General features: G+C 35.6%; 1 long non-coding RNA gene across 1 annotated transcript; it reads right to left on the bottom strand.

Annotated features, from left to right (window-relative positions):
• Nucleotides 1-509: 509 nt before the first annotated feature.
• Nucleotides 510-7,146, bottom strand: LOC132421031 (uncharacterized). Its single transcript, XR_009518489.1, has 3 exons — nucleotides 7,057-7,146; nucleotides 3,470-3,568; nucleotides 510-646 (listed from the first exon to the last, which is right to left on the bottom strand). It is a non-coding gene; the product is annotated as an uncharacterized lncRNA (long non-coding RNA).
• Between the last annotated feature and the right edge of the window lie 13,997 nt (nucleotides 7,147-21,143).

Here is a 21,143-nt window from a genome sequence, read left to right as displayed (position 1 = left end):
AAGATAAAATTTTGGACACTAACACACAGATACAGAGGGGAGAAGACTCTGTGAATATGGAGATTATTTTAACAAAATATAATATTTTGGTTTGGAACTCAGTTTAGCTAAAGAAATTTTACATTTGTTTGAGGTGGGGGTAATATGCAATATTTGGTTTCAAGTCTCAGGTACTGATAGTGATTGGAAAGTTTGTTCTAGTGAATAGTTTAATCTTTCCTGTAAAATCTTATTGATTTCCATTGTAAATTATTTCATCCACTGTCTTTCATTCCCTATGCCTAGATGATCAGATATTCAAAAATAAGCGAGTTCAAATTAATAATGTTTTACTCTAGTCTTTCTTCAATATTTTTTGGTCAATTGCTTCATTCCCTTCAAACGATTTGTAATGCAAATGAAAGAATCTAATAAGTCACGAGTTAGATTCTGACTTCGTGAATTAACTTCATTTAATAGCTCCAACTACAGGAAAGAGCAGACCTTCTTGCTTTTCGGGTGAAAAGAGTCACAATTTGAAATGTCAGTTGCCTCAGGCAGCACTCACATACAACTCACATTGAGTTGTATTTAAACATAGCTTCACACTGAAGCTAGCTTCACACTGAATTATAATAGAGAAGTCACTGAAGTCATCTCTTTTAATCTATAGCAGAAAAAGGAAAAGGATTTTAGTATTCCTTAACTTACGAAAAATGGTTCATATATATATATAATAGTCCACTATATTTATCTTATATAATGATAATTTTTCTCTGAAAAAATCTAAAAATGTGTACAGTTATCCAATAATTGATACAATTTGGTATAATATCAGCATATATATGAATTAATGTGATAAAAATATAGAGATAAAAAATTAGTTCCATAATTATTTTAGTTGGCAACAGTGAAGATTTCCAGTTAATGATTATCTAAGGGAGATAAGACAAAAGCATTTTGAAGTCTAGAAGTATAACTTTGTGAAGAAAATAAAGGCATCCCAGACAGAACAGATTTTAAAAGAGGCTGTCTCCTATTTTAGGTAAATCCAGCTAAAGATCCACAAAACAGTCCCAGGTTAGGCCAGCAATATCTTCTCACAATAAATTCTTTATAATACATACATTAACTTAAATTACTTGCTAAATATTTCTTAGTCCAAAAAAGGAAATCAAGACTACAAATAGAAACAATTGAGAAAATAACAAAAATGCATCAAATTAAAAATTATTACAGCCTAAGTGATACTCAATAAAAAATGTATAACTTTAAATATTTTTAGTAAAATGAACTAAGAGATAATAGAGGAAAGAAAAATTAGCAGCTCTTTAAAAATGAAGAAAAAGGAATAATATTAATAAAAGCCAAAATTATTATTAGTGAAGGAAAACAATAGGACTTTGTTTGTGCTTCAGCCATACTGGTGATTTTTAGTCTCCTTTTTCTGCCTCAGGGCATTTTCATAAGCTGTTTCCTCAAACTGCAATGATATCTGCCTCTTCTTCTTCACCTAAATCACACTTACTAAATCAATAGAGATCTCAGTTTAAACATTATTTTTGCAGAGGTTTCCTTGACACCCATATGGGTTAACTCCTTCTTGTATATGCATCCACACACCCTAGCTCTTATCCCAATTACATTACTTATTCACTGCTAGATTATAAGTATCACAAAGGCAAGGACCATATCTGATCATTTCACCACTGAATCTCTAGTGCCCAATACAGTGCTCTCCATATAAAGTGGGCTTGAAACATTTGTGTGAAATGAATGCATAAGTAAATAAATGAATGAAAGATGTCTTGGGAGAAAATACAAACACACAATTTTCCAGAAATTTGAATCCACAAATAAAAAAGAACCACAAATACACAAAATTAAGCACGGGAAAAGGAAAGAACAGATATTAAGAGACTTTAAAGAGCCATAGGGGTGTCAAGGAAACCTCTCTGAAGAAATGTTTAAACTGAAATCTCTATAAAGATTTAGTAAGTGTTATTAAGGTGAAAAGAAGAGGCAGTTTGAGGAAACAGCTTATGAAAATGCCCTGAGGCAGAAAAAGGAAGGTGGAGTGGGGGGAATCTGTGAGGCTGAAGCAGAAAAAAGTCCTCCTTGGTGCACTAGAAACATTTCCTTTAAAGACAGTAACAAGGGACTTCCCTGTTGGCACAGTGGTTAAGACTCTGCGCTCCCAATACAGGAGGTGGGGGTTCGATCCCTGGTCAGGGAACTAGATCCCACATGCATGCTGCAACTAAGTAAGCCTGCCTGTTGCAACTAAGACCTGGTGTAACCAAATAAATTAAAAAAAAAAAAAGACATTATTTAAATAAATAAGTAAAGTCGGTAACAAGTCAGGAAGCCCACTAGCAACAGTTATTAAACACTGACTAGAAATTTCAGTACAATAAATAGGTTAAGAAACAAAAATATGATGTACAGTGATTGTACCCGAAGGGTCAAAATTATTTTCATTTTCAGATGATACTGTTATCCAACTAAAAATGTAAGAGAAGAAATGGAAAAAGCAAAGACTAAGACTAATAGGAGAGTTTAGTAAGATATCTAGTCACAAAACTACATACATTGTTTCATGTTAGTCTCATCCTACTGACAGCAATGCTATTGGCTAGGAATGCTTGGGGCACTGTACTACTTGTGGCAGCTCCCCAACACATTTCCTCCAACAGAGCCAATGTTGTGGCTGGATCTGCCCTTGTGGTTCTTATTATGATTGCAACACATACCTCAGCAACAACTGTCAAGGAACATTGAAAAGACAAGGTTATTACTCACAACTCTTAGAGAATACATGGCACACACCTGAGGGCCACACAGGGAAGTTGCAGGTTGAGAGAGAGGGAGAAAGCATGTATCTGGGGTTCTGCCTTTACTGGGGTCAAGGATGGGGTCCCTAGGGTTTCGCAGGCTTATTCTTTATTTAAAACATAAGAGCAGGAATTAGGGTGCAGGAAGGGAAAAGTCGGGTTACTGTTTTGCTAGCACCTGTGTCATATAGCTGATAATAAGTTGATTCAAGATGGATGCATTTGAAACAGATGCCTCAGCAGTCAAAAGTTAAATGTCAGGCATTTATATTACAATCAAAAAAGCTTACTGTCAGGCACTTATACTACATATATTTATATAGTATAATACTAATTTTTAAGAAGATATATATCTGATTACATTCAAACATTCATGAGTATCTATCTCTGGGTGGAAGAATTACAGATGATTTTCCTTTCCTTTACACCTTTCCTTTACACTTTGATAGAAACTAATTTTATAATCGAGTTATAAAGGTATAAAATAATTATAAACATACCTACTTGCCAAAAAGAGCTTACAAATATAATTATATTCGTAAGTATCAGTTATTATACAGTATAAAATAGCCTCAAGTTTTAATATAATTGTGTTTTCCTCCAAAATAAACAACCCCAGCCTCTGTAATAATTGGAGACATTTACTTCATCTCTACCTGTATAAGGAGAACCTTCCAGTGGCACTTGCTTGGCTCCACCTTCTACTCCTTAATTTAATTTCCAATTTTGGGAAACATGTCAATCATGAGAGTTACCTGAGAAGAGCAAATAACCAATTTTAAGTCAATAGCCTTAACATTATGTATAAGAATTTATCTGGCCTTCCTCTATTTTAACGTACATCAGCTTTGTAAATGGCTCTTTTTTCCTTCTTTGATACTCAAAGACCTTTTTTTCATTTCATATTTGTGTTTTGGATTGGTCAGACTAGCAGCAGTTAAATAAGAATGAAAGGAAAGAGAGAGGAAAGAAGGAAGGGAGGAAGGGAGGGAGGGAGGGAGTGAGGGAGGAGAAAGAAATTCATGAACTTAAAATCAAAAGAATGATAATGGATTAAAGAATGAAAATTTAAACTACACACTTCCTCTGACTTACTGGAGTCTAAATCCCTCTCTATATGATGCATGTTCAAACTGAATATTCATATATTAAGACAGAACAGAGAGGTAAAATGATAATTCAAAAAGAGGGATAACGCTTTTAAAGGCATTTTAATACTTAAAATCAATTGTGTTACTGACACAGGAGTACAGAGGCTATAAAAAATGTTCTGAGTACTAAAGTAATTCTTAGCAACTGCCAATATTTCCAAGTTATTCAGTTTTATTGCCAAAAAATATACTTGGATAATGTTGTCTAAGCTTGTTACAGACATGCCTTTATTACATTATTAATAAATATCATATCTTTTTCTTTTAGGAGATGAAGGGAATAGAATAATAGAAGAAATATCCAATAAAAGGTTTGGGGATTTTTATAAAACTCTAGCCAAAAACATGTTCATTATACTTTAAAAGAGTAAATATTATGGCATATGAATTATATCTCAATTTTTTAAAAAACATTGCTCATTTTGCTATTTAGTGTCCATTATCAAAAGGAGCAACATGACAGTGGCTTAACAAAAGATCTGGAAACTTTAATTCCTAATAATCTAATAATGCAGAAATAACATTAGCATAACCTAAAGAAATATATCATTAATTTGTCCCTTAGATTTTTCTCTCTTTTAAATATCAGCTCTCAACTGACCACTGATTAAGTGCAAGATTCCAATAATTTAATGCTTGAATTCTCTAAAATGCTAATTTATTATTATGAATGCTTGATATAAGACACAGAAGTAGGGGGTGACGAGCAAGACAGTAGAATAGGAAGCTCAAGACTCTCCTTTTCACACTGAGACACCAAATTAACTACAATACATAGATCAATTCCCTTTGTGAGAAAACCCAAAAGTTAAGAGGCTCCTGTGCCACAGGCAAGCATGAAACCAGCTGCATCAAAGCCAACAAGAAAATTCATGGCACCCACTCTCCAGAGCCTCCCTGCCCCAGGTATAGCATGATCAGGAGGAAACTCCCACTCGCCCCAGTTTCTTCCAGAGGAGGGGAAAAGTTGGAGCATGTGTCTAACATTCTGACTTTTCAGAGGGCTGCCCAAGAGACTGGTTTCTGTCTGGTCCGTCTCAGAGGGCATACTTCCAATCTCATTTTATGAGGTCTACATTACCCTGATACCAAAGGCAAAGACAAGAAATAAGACTACAGGCCGGGCTTCCCTGGTGGCACAGTGGTTGAGAGTCCGCCTGCCGATGCAGGGGACACGGGTTCGTGCCCTGGTCTGGGAAAATCCCACATGCCGTGGAGTGGCTGGGCCCATGAGCCATGGCTGCTGAGCCTGTGCATCCGGAGCCCGTGCTCCGCAACGGGAGAGGCCACAACAGTGAGAGGCCCGCGTACAGCAAAAAAAAAAAAAAAAAAAAGACTACAGGCCAATATCCCTGATGAATGTAGATGCAAAAATCCTCAACAAAATACTAGCAAACTGGATCCAATAACATATTGAAAGGATTATACATCATGACCAAGTGGGACTCATCCTTGGGATGCAAGGATGTTTCAACATTAAAAAAAAAAATGATTCACCACATTAATAGAACAAAGTAGAAAAATATCACATGATCATATTTGACAAAATTTAACACATTTCATGATAAAAACACTCAACAGACTAGAAATAAAAGGAAATTAATTCAACATAATAAAAGTCATGTATGACAAGCCCATAGTTAACATCATACTTAATGGTACAAAACTGAAAGCTTTTCCTCTAAGATCAGGAACAAGGCAAGAATGTCATGTTTGCCATTAATATTCAACATAATACTGTAGTCCTAGCTAGAGCAACTAGGAAAGAAAAAGAAAAGACATCACAGTTTTAAAAAGGAAGAAGTAAAATTATCTCTGCTTGCAAATAACATAATCTTATATGTAGAAAACCCTAAAAGATTCCACCAAAAAGAAAATGTTAGAAATAATAAACAAGTTGAGTAAAGTTGCAGGATAAAAAAATCAGCATACAAAAATCAGTAGTATTTCCATATATTAACAATGAAAAATCTTAGAAGGAAATTTAAAAAAATCCCATTTAAATATATCATTAAAAAGAATAAAATACTTAGGAGGATCTCCCTGGTGGTGCAGTGGTTAAGAATCCGCCTGCCAATGCAGGGGACATGAGTTCGAGCCCTGGTCCAGGAAGATCCCACATGCTGTGAAGCAACTAAGCCCGTGTGCCACAACTATTGAGCCTGTGCTCTGGAGCCCATGAGCTACAACTACTAAGCCCACGTGCCACAACTACTGAAGCCCATGCACCTAGAGCCCAAGCTCCGCAACAAGAGAAGCCACCACCATGAGAAGCCTGTGCACTGCAACGAAGTGTAGCCTCTGCTTGCTGCAACTAGAGAAAGCCTGTGTGCAGCAACGAAGACCCAAAACAGCCAACAATACATAAATAAATAAATAAATAATTTATTTTAAAAAAAAATTAAAATACTTAGGAATTAACTTAACCAAGGAAATGAAAGACTTGTACATTGAAAACTATAAAACATTGCTGAAAGAAATTTAAAATAACACAAATAAATGGAAAGACATCTTGTGTTTATGGATTGGAAGACATAACATTGTTAAAGTATCTATACTACCAGAAGTAATTGACAGCTTCAATGCAATCCCTATCAAAATGCCAATGCCATTTTACATTATTCTGCCATTATTACAGAAATATAAAAACCAATCTGAAAATTCATATAGAACCACAGAGGACCTTGATTAGCCAAAACAATCTTGACAAAGAAGAACAAAGCTAGAAGCCTCATACTTCCTGACTTCAAAACATATTACAATATTACAGTATTCAAAACAGTATGGTACTGGCCTAAAGACAGACATATGGACCAATGGAACAGAATAGAGAGCCCAGAAATAAATCCATGCATACATGGTCAAATGGTCTTCAACAAGGGTGCCATGACTAAACAATGGGGAAAGGATAGTTTCTTCAACTAACAGTGCTGGGAAACCTGAATATCCACATGCAAAAAAAGAAAAAAAAATGGATCCTTATCTTATACCATACACAAAAATCAACTCAAAAGAGATCAAAGACTTAAATGTAAGACCTGAAACTATAAAACTTAGAAAAAACTATAGGAGAAAAGCTTCAAAACACTGACCTTGACAATGATTTCTTGGATTTAACACTGAAAATACAGGCAACAAGAGCAAAAATAGACAAGTGGGACCACATCAAAATTGGAAGCTTCCGTGCAGCAAAGGAAACAATCACCAGAGTAAAAAGAAACCCTACAGAATGGAGAAAATATTTGCAAATCATATATCTGATAAGGAGTTAATATGCAAAGTATATAATGTACTCCTTACATACAACACAATAACATAAAAACAAATAAACCGATTTTTAAATGGGGCAAAGGACTTGAATAAACATTTCTCTAAAGAAGGCATACAAATGGCCAACAGGTATATGAAAGGATGCTCAACATCATTAATTCTTAGGGAAATGCAAGACAAAACCACAATGAGATATCTCACACCTGTTAGGATTGCCATTATTGAAACAATAGAAAACAACAAATGTTAGCAATGATGTGGAGAAACTGAAACTCTTGGGTGATGCTGGGAATGTAAAATGGTGCAACCACTGTGGAAAACAGTACGGAGGCTCCTCAAAAAATTAAAAAAAGAACTACCATGTAATCTAGCAATTCTACTTCTGGGTATTTATCCAAAAGAATTGAAAATAGTATCTCAAAGAGATATTCCATTCCTATAATCATTGCTGCATCATCCACAATAGCCAAGATGTGGAAACAATCTAATGGCCCATCCGCAGACACATGGATAAAATGTGGTATGTACATACAGTTGAATGTCATTCAGCCCTAAAAAGGAAAGAAATCCTGCCACGTGTGACAATATGGATGAACATTGAGGACATTAAGCTAAGAGAAATAAGCCAGTCACAGAAGAAAAACACTGTATGATTCCACTTATATGAGATAGCTAAAGTAGTTAAACCCATAGAAGTGGAAAATAAAATGGTGGTTATCAGGGTCTGTGAGAAGGGGGAAATGGGAGTTGGCTGCTTCAATAGGCATAGAGTTTTAGTCATACAAGATGAAAAAGTTCTAGATATCTGTTGTACAACAATGTGTATATAATTAACAATACTGTACTGTATACTTAAAAGTTTGTTAAGAGGGCAAGTTTCATATTAAGTATCTTTTTTTCTTTCTGTTTTTTTTTTTTTTTTGCGGTAAGTGGGCCTTTCACTGCTGTGACCTCTCCCGTTGTGGAGCACAGGCTCCGGACGCGCAGGCTCAGCGGCCATGGCTCACCGGCCCAGCCGCTCCGCGGCATGTGGGATCCTCCCGGACCGGGGCACGAACCCATGTCCCCTGCATCGGCAGGCGGACTCGCAACCACTGCGCCACCAGGGAAGCCCTTAAGTATCTTTTTAATCACAATTAAAAAAGAAACAGAGCCCACAAATGAGACCAAACTTAGATGGGCAGTTACTCCAAGACAAAGGAGGCAAGAATATACAATGGGGAAAAAACAGCCCCTTCAATGAATTGTGTTGAGAAAATTAGACAGCTACATGCAAAAGAATCAAATTGGACTACTTTTTCACACCATGCACAAAAATAAATTCAGAATGGATTAAAGACTTAAATTTAAAACCTGAAACCATAAATTTCTAGAATAAAATATAGGGAGCACACTCTTTGACATCGGTCTTAGTAATGTATTTTTGGATATGTCTCCTCAGGCAAGGGAAATAAAAGCAAAAATAAACAAATGGGACTACATCAAACTAAAAAGCTTTTGAACAGCAAAGGAAACTATCAACAAAATGAAAAGGCTGCCTACTGAATGGGAGAAGATTTTGCAAACAACATATCCAATAAGGGTTAATATGCAAAATGTGCAAAAACTCATATAACTCAACATCAATAAAACAAAAAACCTGATTAAAAAATGGGCAGAGGATATGAATAGACATTCTTCCAAAGAAGATATACAGATGGCCAACAGGTACATGAAAAGATGCTCAATATCACAGAAATGCAAATCAAAACCACAGTGAGATATCACCTGACACCTGTAAGAATGACTATTGTCAAAAAGACAACAAATAACAAGTGTTGTTAAGGATATGGAGAAAAGGGAAACCTTGTACACTATTGGTAGGAATATAAATTGGTGCAGCTACTACAGAAAACAGTATGAAGCTTCCTCAAAAAACTAAAACTATCATACAATCTGGCAATTCCACTCCTGGTATTTGTCCAAAGAAAACAAATACACTAATTAGAAAAGATATATGCACCCCTATGTTCATTGCAGCATTATTTACAATAGCCAAGATATGAAACAAACCTAAGTGCCAATCAAAAGATGAATGAATAAGGAAGAAGTGGTATATGTATATATTTATACACAATGGAATATTAGTCATAAAAAAGAATGAAATCTTGCCATTTGCCACAGTGTGCATGAACCTAGAGGGAATTAAACTAAGTGAAATAAGTCAGACAGAGAAAGACAAATACTGTATGATTTCACTTACATGTGCAATCTAAAAAACAAAACAAATGATCAAACATAACAAAACAGAAAGAGTTATAGATACGGAACAAACAGGTGGTTACCAGAGGGGAGGGAGGTGGGAGAAAGAAAGAAATAGGAAAGGGAGATTAAGAGGTACAAAATTCCACTTGCAAAATCAATGAGTCATGGGTACGAAATGTACAGCGTGGGGAACATAGTCAATAACTATGTAATATCTTTCTGTGGTGAGAGATCAAAACTAGACTTATTGTGGTGATCGTTTTGAAATGTACTGAAATACTGAATCACTGTGCTGTGTAACAGGAACTGGCATAGCACTGTGGGTCAATTATACTTCAAAAACTAACTGACTCATAGAAAAACAGATCAGATTTGTGGTTGCCAGAGGCAGCGGGTAAGAGAAGAAGGAATTGGATGAAGGCAGTCAAAAAGTACAAACTTTCAGTTATAAGATAAATATGTACTAGGAAAACAAGCAAACAAACAGAAAGACACAGAAGTGGCAGAGGTGACATTCCATTGCAGAAGGGGAAGTTAAGAACCTTACCTGCATTCTTAGGAATGAAAGGCCAGGTGATTGCCGCACAGAAGAGTGAAGTCTGGATTTTAGGGTACTTTTGATTTTAATGTACTTCTGTTAGATATGTTCATCTGAAGGAGCCTTGCATAGCTGAACAGAAGAATGACAGATAAGAATCCCCTGGTAGCTCTCAGGTCCTAATCATTCTAGAACATCTATCACAGCGAAACTTTTAAGTATAAATTAGAGAGATTAGACATTACACTTTGGTTTTTAAATGTCTAAAAAATTTCATAGATGTGCTTACTATTCTTCCGTAAATAACTGTATTTCTAATATGCTTAATATAAATGACCTGTATGTTTATTTAAGATTTTTAATTGTAATACTAGATATTCTGTAGTGTCTGCCTCCCCTATAGCCACACCTGACTAGCCTGAGTGGGAGACGTTGTCCCAGGACAACTCACATACAAACTGGCCAGGGATCTACAACTTAAAATAACTTAGTTTAAAACTCAGGTTAAAAATTGAGTTAAGGGACTTCCCTGGTGGCGCAATGGTTAAGAATCTCCCTGCCAATGCAGGGGACATGGGTTGGAGCCCTGGTCCGGGAAGATCCCACATGCCCTGGAGCATGTGGCATGCCCCGTGTGCCACAACTACTGAGACTGCGCTCCAGAGCCCGTGCTCCACAGCAAGAGAAGCCACCACAAGGAGAAGCCTGCGAACCACAGCAAAGAGTAGTCCCCGCTCACCACAACTAGCGAAAACCTGCACTCAGCAACGAAGACCCAACACAGCCAAAAATAAATAAATTAATTTAAAAAAATTGAGTCAAAGTTTTGACTGGATGCCATGAGGTAGAGAGAAGTCTAACCAACTGTAGCTCTGTGCAAGCCAAAGTTCTGAAGGAACCAGAATTATGAGTCTAAGTGTTTCTGGAGCGTTGCCTCAGTCATAGATAGAAGAATAAAAAATTCAGTTTGCCGTATCTTTTAGGATATCCCCTAAAACTGACATAGAGCTATTGTATTCACACTTAAGGCATCATACAATATATACACATACTTTTCATTCTTCTTTTGGAAATACATACAGTTCCTACCCATATTTAAAAGTCAGGAAAGCTCTCTCAATTTTGCTTTTACTTTTAATTTTCTCTTAAATGTGTAAGTCAGTATTAAAGATCAATGGTACTGAGAATGGTAAAGCCTGGCAAAAGGGCTACTATAAACTTTATAGAGCAGATAGAATTTTTACAAACAGTAATTTAATATAATTATGTAGAAACTGTACTTTTGAAACCATCAAAAAGGCCATTCTCATCGAATGACATCTGTTTGACTGTTTACTGAGATTATACAAACATGTCCCTCACCAGTGACTTACCTGTAGAATTTATCTCTGGTGAAACTGCTTAGCAGGCCAAGTCTGTCCTTGGCGCCTCCCCTTACTCACCTCTCGGCCGTCCAGTACTGCTGTGTTACATCCTTTATACTTCCCCAATCCTTAAGCCATTGCTCTAGGATTTTTCTAGATAAGCTTCCTCCTTAACAAAATGTAGCTGCCCTGAGCCCAGCCAGATTACAGACTTAGGCATCTAATAAAAATGAATTTACTTAAAAGATTTATGACTGATAATATCAGTAGTTTCAAGCGTAAGCCTTCCAGATAACACTTAGGCCTGAAATGCACAAACTTAAAGGAAAATCTGAGTGGGAATTTTAGGCAGCATTTGAGACCTACAAGCCTTTGGCCTACTCACAACACATAGAGGTCAACATGCAATCTATGTCTAGGGTACTAGGAAGAGCAGTAAGATACTCATTTGAAACTCATACTTTTTCAATTATTAGTGTATAATGTATAGAACATTTTTCTTTAAATCGGGACATTTATAAAAGCTGTTGAATATATTTTCAGTGCCATTAGACTTCAAATGATTTTACTGAGGGATTTTCCATGAACATGAGAATGTATAAACTACACTCTGGCAAAGATGTTATACTCAAGTCTGAAGGCAGCTGAGCACACAGACAAAGGATATGGACTGTGGACTCATCTTTGGTTCAAATCATTGCTACTCAGTGACTATATGACCTCTGGCAAGTGGCTTAACCAATCTAAACCTCAGGTTCCTCAACCATAAAACAGAGATTAAATAATAGAGAATTTTGAGGATTAAATGATAAAATGCATGTAAAGCACTCATCTAGTATAGTCGAAGTACATAAGAACTCAATATATATTAGTTATTATTATTAATCAGCAGATTGTGTACTGAATATGTTTTTGATGTTTACCATTCATAGTGGCTATAACTTAAAATTATTTTTTTAAACTAATGCAGCACCAATTCTGACTTAATATATTCTGGTTATTATATTCAAAATGAAAATGACTTTACTAGTTTTTTCGATTAAAAAACACCTAATCAGACATTCGAATAACAAAGAAAATTATAAAGGAAAAAAATCACTCAAATTTATACATGTAGAGATATACCTCATTATTACTTTAATAATATTTTTTGCCAAAACAGGATTAATCTACCATCTGTTTCTGTTTTTGAGATATAATTGTAGAGCTCTTGTTTCTTGATTTCTATTCATAAACTAACCATGAAAATGGAAAGGTAACCTCTCTTTTTGGAGAAGCAGGAGAGAGAAGTGAAGCCTCTGGTACTATCCTGCCTGGGTTCAAATTCCAGCTTTACTACTTACTAGACATAGCATTGTGGGTAAGTCACTTAAGTGCTGCATCTCAACTTCCTTATCTGTGAAATGGAGTTATTGGAAGGATTAAAGGAGTTAATACAGAAAGTGCTTAAAGTAGTGCCTGGTACATAGTAAGAAGTATATAGGAGTTAACTATTATTATATATGGTCATTCAAAGGTATCTATGATATATTGTTATACAAATAAAAATCAGCTCATAGAACAAGTTATATAAAATATTTCCCATTTGTATAAAAAGAACAAAGTATATAATAATACATCTATTTATATACATAAGCATAAAAATATTTTAAAGTCTCTATATACAACTGCTAATGTGATTATATTTTTTTTTAGTTTTGTTTTATTTGACTATATCTTAAACTATTTTATTATATCTATTCAGGCACAATAATTATATAATTCTAAAACAAAACAAAACAAGTACTTTCTGAGAAATATAGTTTCCTCCTTTCTCCTCTATCCTCTTCCTTCTCCCCACCTCACAGTTGCCCACTTGTATAGTTTTAATTTTTCCATTAAGATATAAATGCATAAATATATAGAAGTGCATAAACTATATGAATTATATTCACTTCCTTGCCAAAATAAAGCTAACTGCACAAAGTATTCTGATAGTCACTGACAATTTAGGTCTGCATAGTTAAAAGAAGTTACTCCTTATGTCACAGCTGCCCAGTGCTCTCTTAGGAGGATGCACTTGATTTATTCAATTCATGTCCTATCGACTGATGTTTCAATCTTATCACCAAAAATGCTGCAAAAATAGGTTTGTGTTTATGAAAAAATCTGCTTTTAATCTTTATATAAAATTGGAATAATTATTAGGAAAGCAAACAAATTTCCCAGCCCTAATGACAGGTACTCAATATTTTATATTCTACAGAGTCCTCTGATTGCAATAATATCAAACTCCAACATTCCCTCTAAATTTAAAAATAATGCTTTTTACTAATCTAAATTTTTAATAGATCTTTATTGGACTATAATTTCTTCACCATACTGTTTAGTTTCTGTTGTACGACAAAATGAATCAGCCATATGCATACATATATCCCCATATCCCCTTGTTCCTGAGCCTCCCTATCCCACGTCTCTAGGTCATTGCAAAGCACCAAGCTGACCTCCCTGTCCTATGCTGCTGCTTCCCACTAGCTATTTTATACTTGTTAGTGTATATATGTCCATGCTACTCTCACTTCACCCTAGCTTCCCACTCCACACCCCGGACCTTCAAGTCCATTCTTTATGTCTACGTCTTTATTCCTGTCCTGTCCCTAGGTTCTTCAGAACCACTTTTCTTTTTTAGATTCCATATATATGCGTTAGCATACGGTATTTTTTTTCTTTTTCTGACTTACTTCACTCTGTATGACAGACTCTAGGTCCATCCACCTCACTACAAATAACTCATTTTCGTTTCTTTTTATGGCTGAGTAATATTCCATTGTATACGTGTGCCACATCTTCTTTATCCTTTCATCTGTCATTTGACATTTAGGTTGCTTCCATGTCTATGTCCTGGCTATTGTAAATAGTGGTGAAATGAACATTGTGGTACATGTCTCTTTTTGAATTATGGTTTTCTCAGGGTATATGCCCAGTAGTGGGATTGCTGGGTCATATGGTAGTTCTAATTTTAGTTTTTTAAGGAACCTCCATACTGTTCTCCATAGTGGTTGTACCAATTTACATTCCCACCAACAGTGCAAGAGGGTTCCCTTTTCACCACACCCTCTCCAGCATTTATTGTTTCCAGAATTTTGATAATGGCCATTTTGACCAGTGTGAGGTGATACCTCACTGTAATTTTGATTTGCATTTCTCTAATAATTAGTGATGCTGAGCATCTTTTCATGTGCCTCTTGGCCATCTGTATGTCTCCTTTGGAGAAATGTCTATTTAGGTCTTCTGCCCATTTTTTAATTGGATTGTTTGTTTTTTTGATATTGAACTCCATGAGCTGTTTGCATATTTTAGATATTAATCCTTTGGCCCTTGGTTCATTTGCAAATATTTTTTCCCATTCTGAGGATTGTCTTTTAATCTTGCTTATGGTTTCCTTTGCTGTGCAAAAGCTTTTAAGTTTCATTAGGTCCCATTTGTTTATTTTTGCTTCTATTTTCATTACTCTAGGCGGTGGGTCAAAAATGATCTTGCTGTGGTTTATGTCAAAGAGTGTTTTTCCTATGTTTTCCTCTAAGAGTTTTATAGTGTCTGGTCTTACATTTAGATCTTTAATCCATTTGGAGCTTATTTTTGTGTATGGTGTTAGGTAGTGTGCTAATTTCATTCTTTTACATGTAGCTGTCCAGTTTTCCCAGCACCACTTATTGAAGAGGCTGTCTTTCTCCATTGTATGTTCTCCTTCCTTTGTCATAAGTTAGGTGACCATATATGCGTGGGTCTATCTCTGGGCTTTCTATCCTGTAATTATTGATCTATATTTCTATTTTTGTGACAGTACCATACTGTCTTGATTACTGTAACTTTGTAGTATAGTTTGATGTCTGAGAGCCTGTTCCTTCAGCTCCATTTTTCTTCTGACTACTTTGGCTATTCAGGGTCTTTTGTGTTTCCATATGAATTGTAAATTTCTTGTTCTAATTCTGTGAAGAATGCCATTGGTAGCTTGATAGGGATTGTATTGAAGCTGCAGATTGCTTTGGGTAGTATAGTCATTTTCACAATATTGATTCTTCCAATCTAAAAGCATGGCATATTTCCCCATCTGTTTATGCCATCTTTGATTTCTTTCATCAGTGTTTTATAGTTTTCTGGGTACAAGTCTTTTGCCTCCTTAGGTAGGTTTATTCCTAGGTATTTTATTCGTTTTTTTTGCAATGGTAAATGGGATTGTTTCCTTAATTTCTCTTTCTGATTTTTTGTTCTTAGTGTATAGGAATGCCAGAGATTTCTGTGCATTAATTTTGTATCCTGCAACCTTACCAAATTCATTGATTAGCTCTAGTAGTTTTCTGGTGGCATCTTTAGGATTTTCTATGTATAGGATCATGTCATTGGCAAACAGTGACAGTTTTACTTCTTCTTTTCCAATTTGTATTCCTTTTATTTCTTTTTCTTCTCTAATGCCGTGGCTAGGACTTCCAAAAGTATGTTGAATAAGAGTGGCTAGAGTGGACATCCTTGTCTTGTTCCTGATCTTAGTGGAAATGCTTTCAGTTTTTCACCATTGAGTATGATGTTTGCTGTGGGTTTGTCATACATGGCCTTTATTATGTTGAGGTAGTTTCCCTCTATGCTCATTTTCTGGAGAATTTTTATCATAAATGGGTGTTGAATTTTGTCAAAAGCTTTTTCTGCATCTATTGAGATGATCATATGGGTTTTATTCCTTAATTTGTTGATATGGTGTATCACATTGATTGATTTGCATATATTGAAGAATCCTTGCATTCCTGGGATAAACCCCACTTGATCATGGTGTATGATCCTTTTAATATGTTGTTGGATTCTGTTTGCTAGTATTTTGTTCAGGATTTTTGCATCTATGTTCATCAGTGATATTGGTCTATAATGTTCTTTTTTTGTGATATCTTTTTTTGGTTTTGGTATCAGGGTGATGGTGACTTCATATAATGAATTTGGGAGTGTTCCTCCCTCTGCAATTTGTTTGAAGTTTGAGAAGGATCAGTGTTAGCTCTTCTCTAAATGTTTGATAGAATTCGCCTCTGAAGCCATCCATTCCTGGACTTTTGTTTGTTGGAAGATTTTTTTTTTTTTGCGGTACACGGGCCTCTCACTGTTGTGGCCTCTCCCGTTGCAGAGCACAAGCTCCAGATGCACAGGCTCAACACCATGGCTCACGGGCCTAGCTGCTCCGTGGCATGTGGGATCTTCCCAGGCCAGGGCACGAACCCGTATCCCCTGCATCAGCAGGCGGACTCTCAACCACTGTGCCACCAGGGAAGCCCTGTTGGAAGATTTTTAATTACAGTCTCAATTTCATTACTTGTTATAGGTCTGTTTATATTTTCTAATTCTTCCTGGTTCAGTCTTGGAAAATTGTACCTTTCTAAGAATTTGTCCATTTCTTCGTGGTTGTCCATTTTATTAGTGTATAATTGTTTGTAGTAGTCGCTTATAATCCTTTGTATTTCTGTGGTGTTTGTTGTGATTTCTCCTTTTTCATTTCTAATTTTATTGATTTGCATCTGCTCCCTTCTTTTTTTGGTGAGTCTGGCTAAGGGTTTATCAATTTTGTTTATCTTCTTAAAGAACCGGTTTTAGTTTTATTGATCTTTGCTATTGTTTTCTTTGTTTCTATTTCATTTATTTCTGTTCTGATCTTTATGATTACTTTCCTTCTACTGACTATGGGTTTTCTTTGTTCTTTTTCTCTGGTTGCATTAGGTGCAGGGTTAGATTGTTTATTTGAGATTCTCCTTGTTTCTTGAGGTGAGATTGAATTGTTATAAATTCCCTTCTTAGAACTGCTTTTGCTGCATCCCATAGGTTTTGGGGCGTCATGTTTTCGTTGTCACTTGTTTCTATGTATTTTTAAATTTCTTCTTTGATTTCTTCAGTGATATCTTGGTTAATTAGTAGAGCACCATTTAGCCTCCATGTATTTGTGTTTCTCTCAGTTTTTTTCCTGTAACTGATTTCCAATCTCACAGTGTTGTGGTCAGAAAAGATGCTTGATATGATTCCAATTTTCTTAAATTTTCTGAGGCTTGATTTGTGACCCAAGATGTGATCTATCCTGGAGAATGTTCCATGTGCACTTGAGAAGAAAGTGTATTCTGCCACTTTCAGGTGGAATGTTCTATAAATACCAGTTAAATCTATCTGGCCTATTGTGCCATTTAAAGCTTGTGTTTCCTTATTGATTTTCTGTTTGGATGATCTGTCCATTGGTGTAAGTGGGGTGTTCAAGTCCCCTACTATTATTGTGTTACTGCCGATTTCCCCTTTCATGATTGTTAGCATTTGCCTTATGTATTTAGGTGCTCCTATGTTGGGTGCGTAAATATTTACAATTGTTGTATCTTCTTCTTGGATTGATCCCTTGATCATTATGTAGTGTCCTTCCTTATCTGTTGTAAGAGTCTTTATTTTAAAGTCTATTTTATCTGATACGAGTATTGCTATTCCAGCTTTCTTTTGATTTCCATTTGCATGGAATATCTTTTTCCATCCCTTCACTTTCAGTCTGTATGTGTCCCTAGGTCTGAAGTGGGTCTCTTGTAGACAGCATATATATGGGTCATGTTTTTGTATTCATTCAGCGAGCCTGTGTCTTTTGCTTGGGACATTTAATCCATTTATATTCAAGGTTATTATCGATATGTATGTTCCTATCACCACTTTCTTAATTGTTTTGGGTTTGTTTTTGTGGGTCTTTTTCATCTCTTGTGTTTATCACCTAGAATAACTTTCTTTAGCATTTGTTGTAAAGCTGCTTTGGTGGTGCTTAATTCTCTTAGCTTTTGCTTCTCTGAAAAGCCTTTGATTTCTCAAATCAAATTAGATACTTGCTGGGTACAGTAATCTTGGTTGTAGGTTTTTCTCTTTCATCACTTTAAGTATATACTGCCACTCCCTTCTGGCCTGCAGTTTCTGCTGAAAAATCAGCTGATAACGTTATGGGAATTCCTTTATATGTTATTTTTTGTTTTTCCCTTAATGCTTTTATATTTTTTTCTTTGAATTTAATTTTTGTTAGTTTGATTAATATGTATCATGGATGTTTCTCCTAGGGTTTATCCTGTATGGGACTCTATGGGCTCCCTGGACTTGGGTGACTCTTTTCTTTCCCATGTTGGGGAAGTTTTACACTATAATCTCTTCAAATATTTTCTCAGACCATTTCTTTTTCTCTTCTTCTTCGGGGACCCTATACTTTGAATGTTGGTGTGTTTAGTGTTGCCCAGATGTCTCTGAGATTGTCTTCAATTATCTTCATTCTTTTTTCTTTATTCTGCTTCTCGGCAGTTATTTCCACCATTTCATCTTATAGCTCACTTATTCATTCTCCTGCCTCAGTTATTCTGTTATTGTTTCCTTCTAGTGTATTTTTCATTTCAGTTATTGTGTTGTTCATCTCTGTTTTTTCTTTAGTTCTTCTAGATCTTTGTTAAACATTTCTTGTATTGTCTCAATCCATGCCGCCATTCTATTTCTGAGACTTTGGATCATCTCTACTATCATTACTCTGAATTATTTTTCAGGTAGATTGCCTATTTCCCCTTCATTTATTTGGTCTTGTAGGATTTTACCTTGCTTCTTCATCTGTGAGATATGTTTTTGTCACCCCCCCCCCCTTTTTTTTTTGATGAGTGGGACTGTGTTCCTGTCTTACTGGTTGTTTGGCCTGAGGCTTCCAACAGTGGGGCTTGTAGGCTATTGGGTAGAGCTGGGTCTTGGTGCTGAGATGAAGACCTCCAGGAGACCTCACTCCAATGAATATTCCCTGGGGTCTGAGGTTCTCTGTTAGTCCAGTGGTTCGGACTCGGAGCTCCCACCACAGGAGCTTCAGCCTGACCCCTGGTTCATGAACCTAGATCCTGCAAGCTGTGCAGGGCGGCAAAAAAAAAAAAAAAAGGAGAACAATAACAAAGTAAAGAAATAAAATTAGACTAGGAAACTAACAGATATGTTAGAAAGAATACAAAAATAAAAATATAGATGAAACAACAACCATAAGGTAAAACAGAACCACAGTAGTTAAACAGAGGAGTAGAAGAAAAAAAAAAAAATAGGTGGAAAGTCCTTGGCTGTGGAGGGTGGGGCCTAAGCAGGGGTGGGGTTTGGGCGGTGGGCATGGCCTATGCTTAGGACTAATGTGTTTATCTTAAGGAGGGATTTTCACTGGTTTTATTATGTTTCAATTTTTTACAACCTTTATATTTGGTATTATTAAGAAATCAATAAAAATAGTTCAATTAAAAATGTATTTTTTGAATTAGGGAAAAGAAGAAAAAGAAAGTAGAGGAAAACAACAAAATTCTTAGTTTTTACAAAGATGACAGTATTTATTAGGTTTTTATGCTAAAAGAGAGTTTGGATTTTATAAAATACAATATTACTGGAAGTATATTACAGTAAACCTAAAGTTATAACTTCCCTTTACTAAAGAGACATCATTCATATTATGTAAAGAAAAATATGCAAAAGGAAAAAGAAAATACTTAAATACCTTTAAAATTGCTAATAAATACACTCAAGGTTGTTAAATTTAACAGAAAGTTGGCTGAAGCATTAACTACAAAATAATGATAAAACAATCTTAACATATTTCTGCTTTATTTTACTGAGACAAGGATGCCATAATAAGCTTGAAGTACTTTTCTAAAAATTAATTAATTAATTAATTTTCAGCTGCATTGGGTTTTTGTTGCTGTGTGTGGGTTTTCTCTAGCTGCGGTGAGCAGGGGCTACTGTTCATTGCAGTGCGTGGCCTTCTCATTGAGGTGGCTTCTCATTGCAGAGCACGGGCTTTAGGCAAGTGGGCTTCAGTAGTTGTGGCTCATAGGCTCTAGAGAGCAGGGTCAGTAGTTGTGGCACATGGGCTTAGTTGCTCCATGGCATGTGGGATCTTCCCGGACCAGGGCTTGAAACTGTGTCCCCTGCATTGGCAGGCGGATTCTTAACCACTGCACCACCAGGGAAGCCCCAGCTTGAAGTACTTTTAATGACCCCACTGTATATATTCTGCCTAATATAGAGAGGAATAATCTCTACAAAATTTACAATTCTAAAACAAAGTTTCCAAATTTTGTTTAATATTGCATGACATCTTTTCTCTCTGAGAATTAATACAGTGCCTATTGGTAGGTTTATTAACCTATCTAAGCCTTAGTTTCCTCAACTATAACATAGGGAAAATATCCTATGAAGATTAAGTGAGAACGTGCAGTCCTCATGCAGAACATGAGAACAACAGTACTTGAACTTTTTCACTCTATCATTACCTCTTTGTTATATGATAGCCTAAAAAGAATAATCAGTCTGATTATTAATACTATTTTGTCTAATGTATAGACTGTAATTTTAGCACTTGATAAACATACATATTAGCTTGAGTTGAATTCTTAGAAAGTTAAAAATATATCTTATTATATATATATTATATATATTATATATAATATACAATATATATTATATATATATATAAATATTATATAGCTCTCCCATGTGCCATTTCTGTCCAATATGTCTTTCTCAAAGGTCACCAGTTACAAATCATATCCCAAATTTCTGACCTATGCTGATGACAGATCTCCATCTATTGTGATGTCATCCAGTACTTGATGGTAATATTTCACATGATATTTATTTCTGGCTACAGTTTAAAGAGCAATTCCTGTTTGTAGAGTAACTCAAGGATTACAGTATGACTTCCTGTGATTTTATTTCTATATCGTTGCCTTAAGTAGCA

Source organism: Delphinus delphis, chromosome 1 (genome assembly GCF_949987515.2).
Source record: "Delphinus delphis chromosome 1, mDelDel1.2, whole genome shotgun sequence".
Taxonomy (NCBI): domain Eukaryota; kingdom Metazoa; phylum Chordata; class Mammalia; order Artiodactyla; family Delphinidae; genus Delphinus; species Delphinus delphis.
This window is presented reverse-complemented; position numbering and strand designations above follow the sequence as displayed.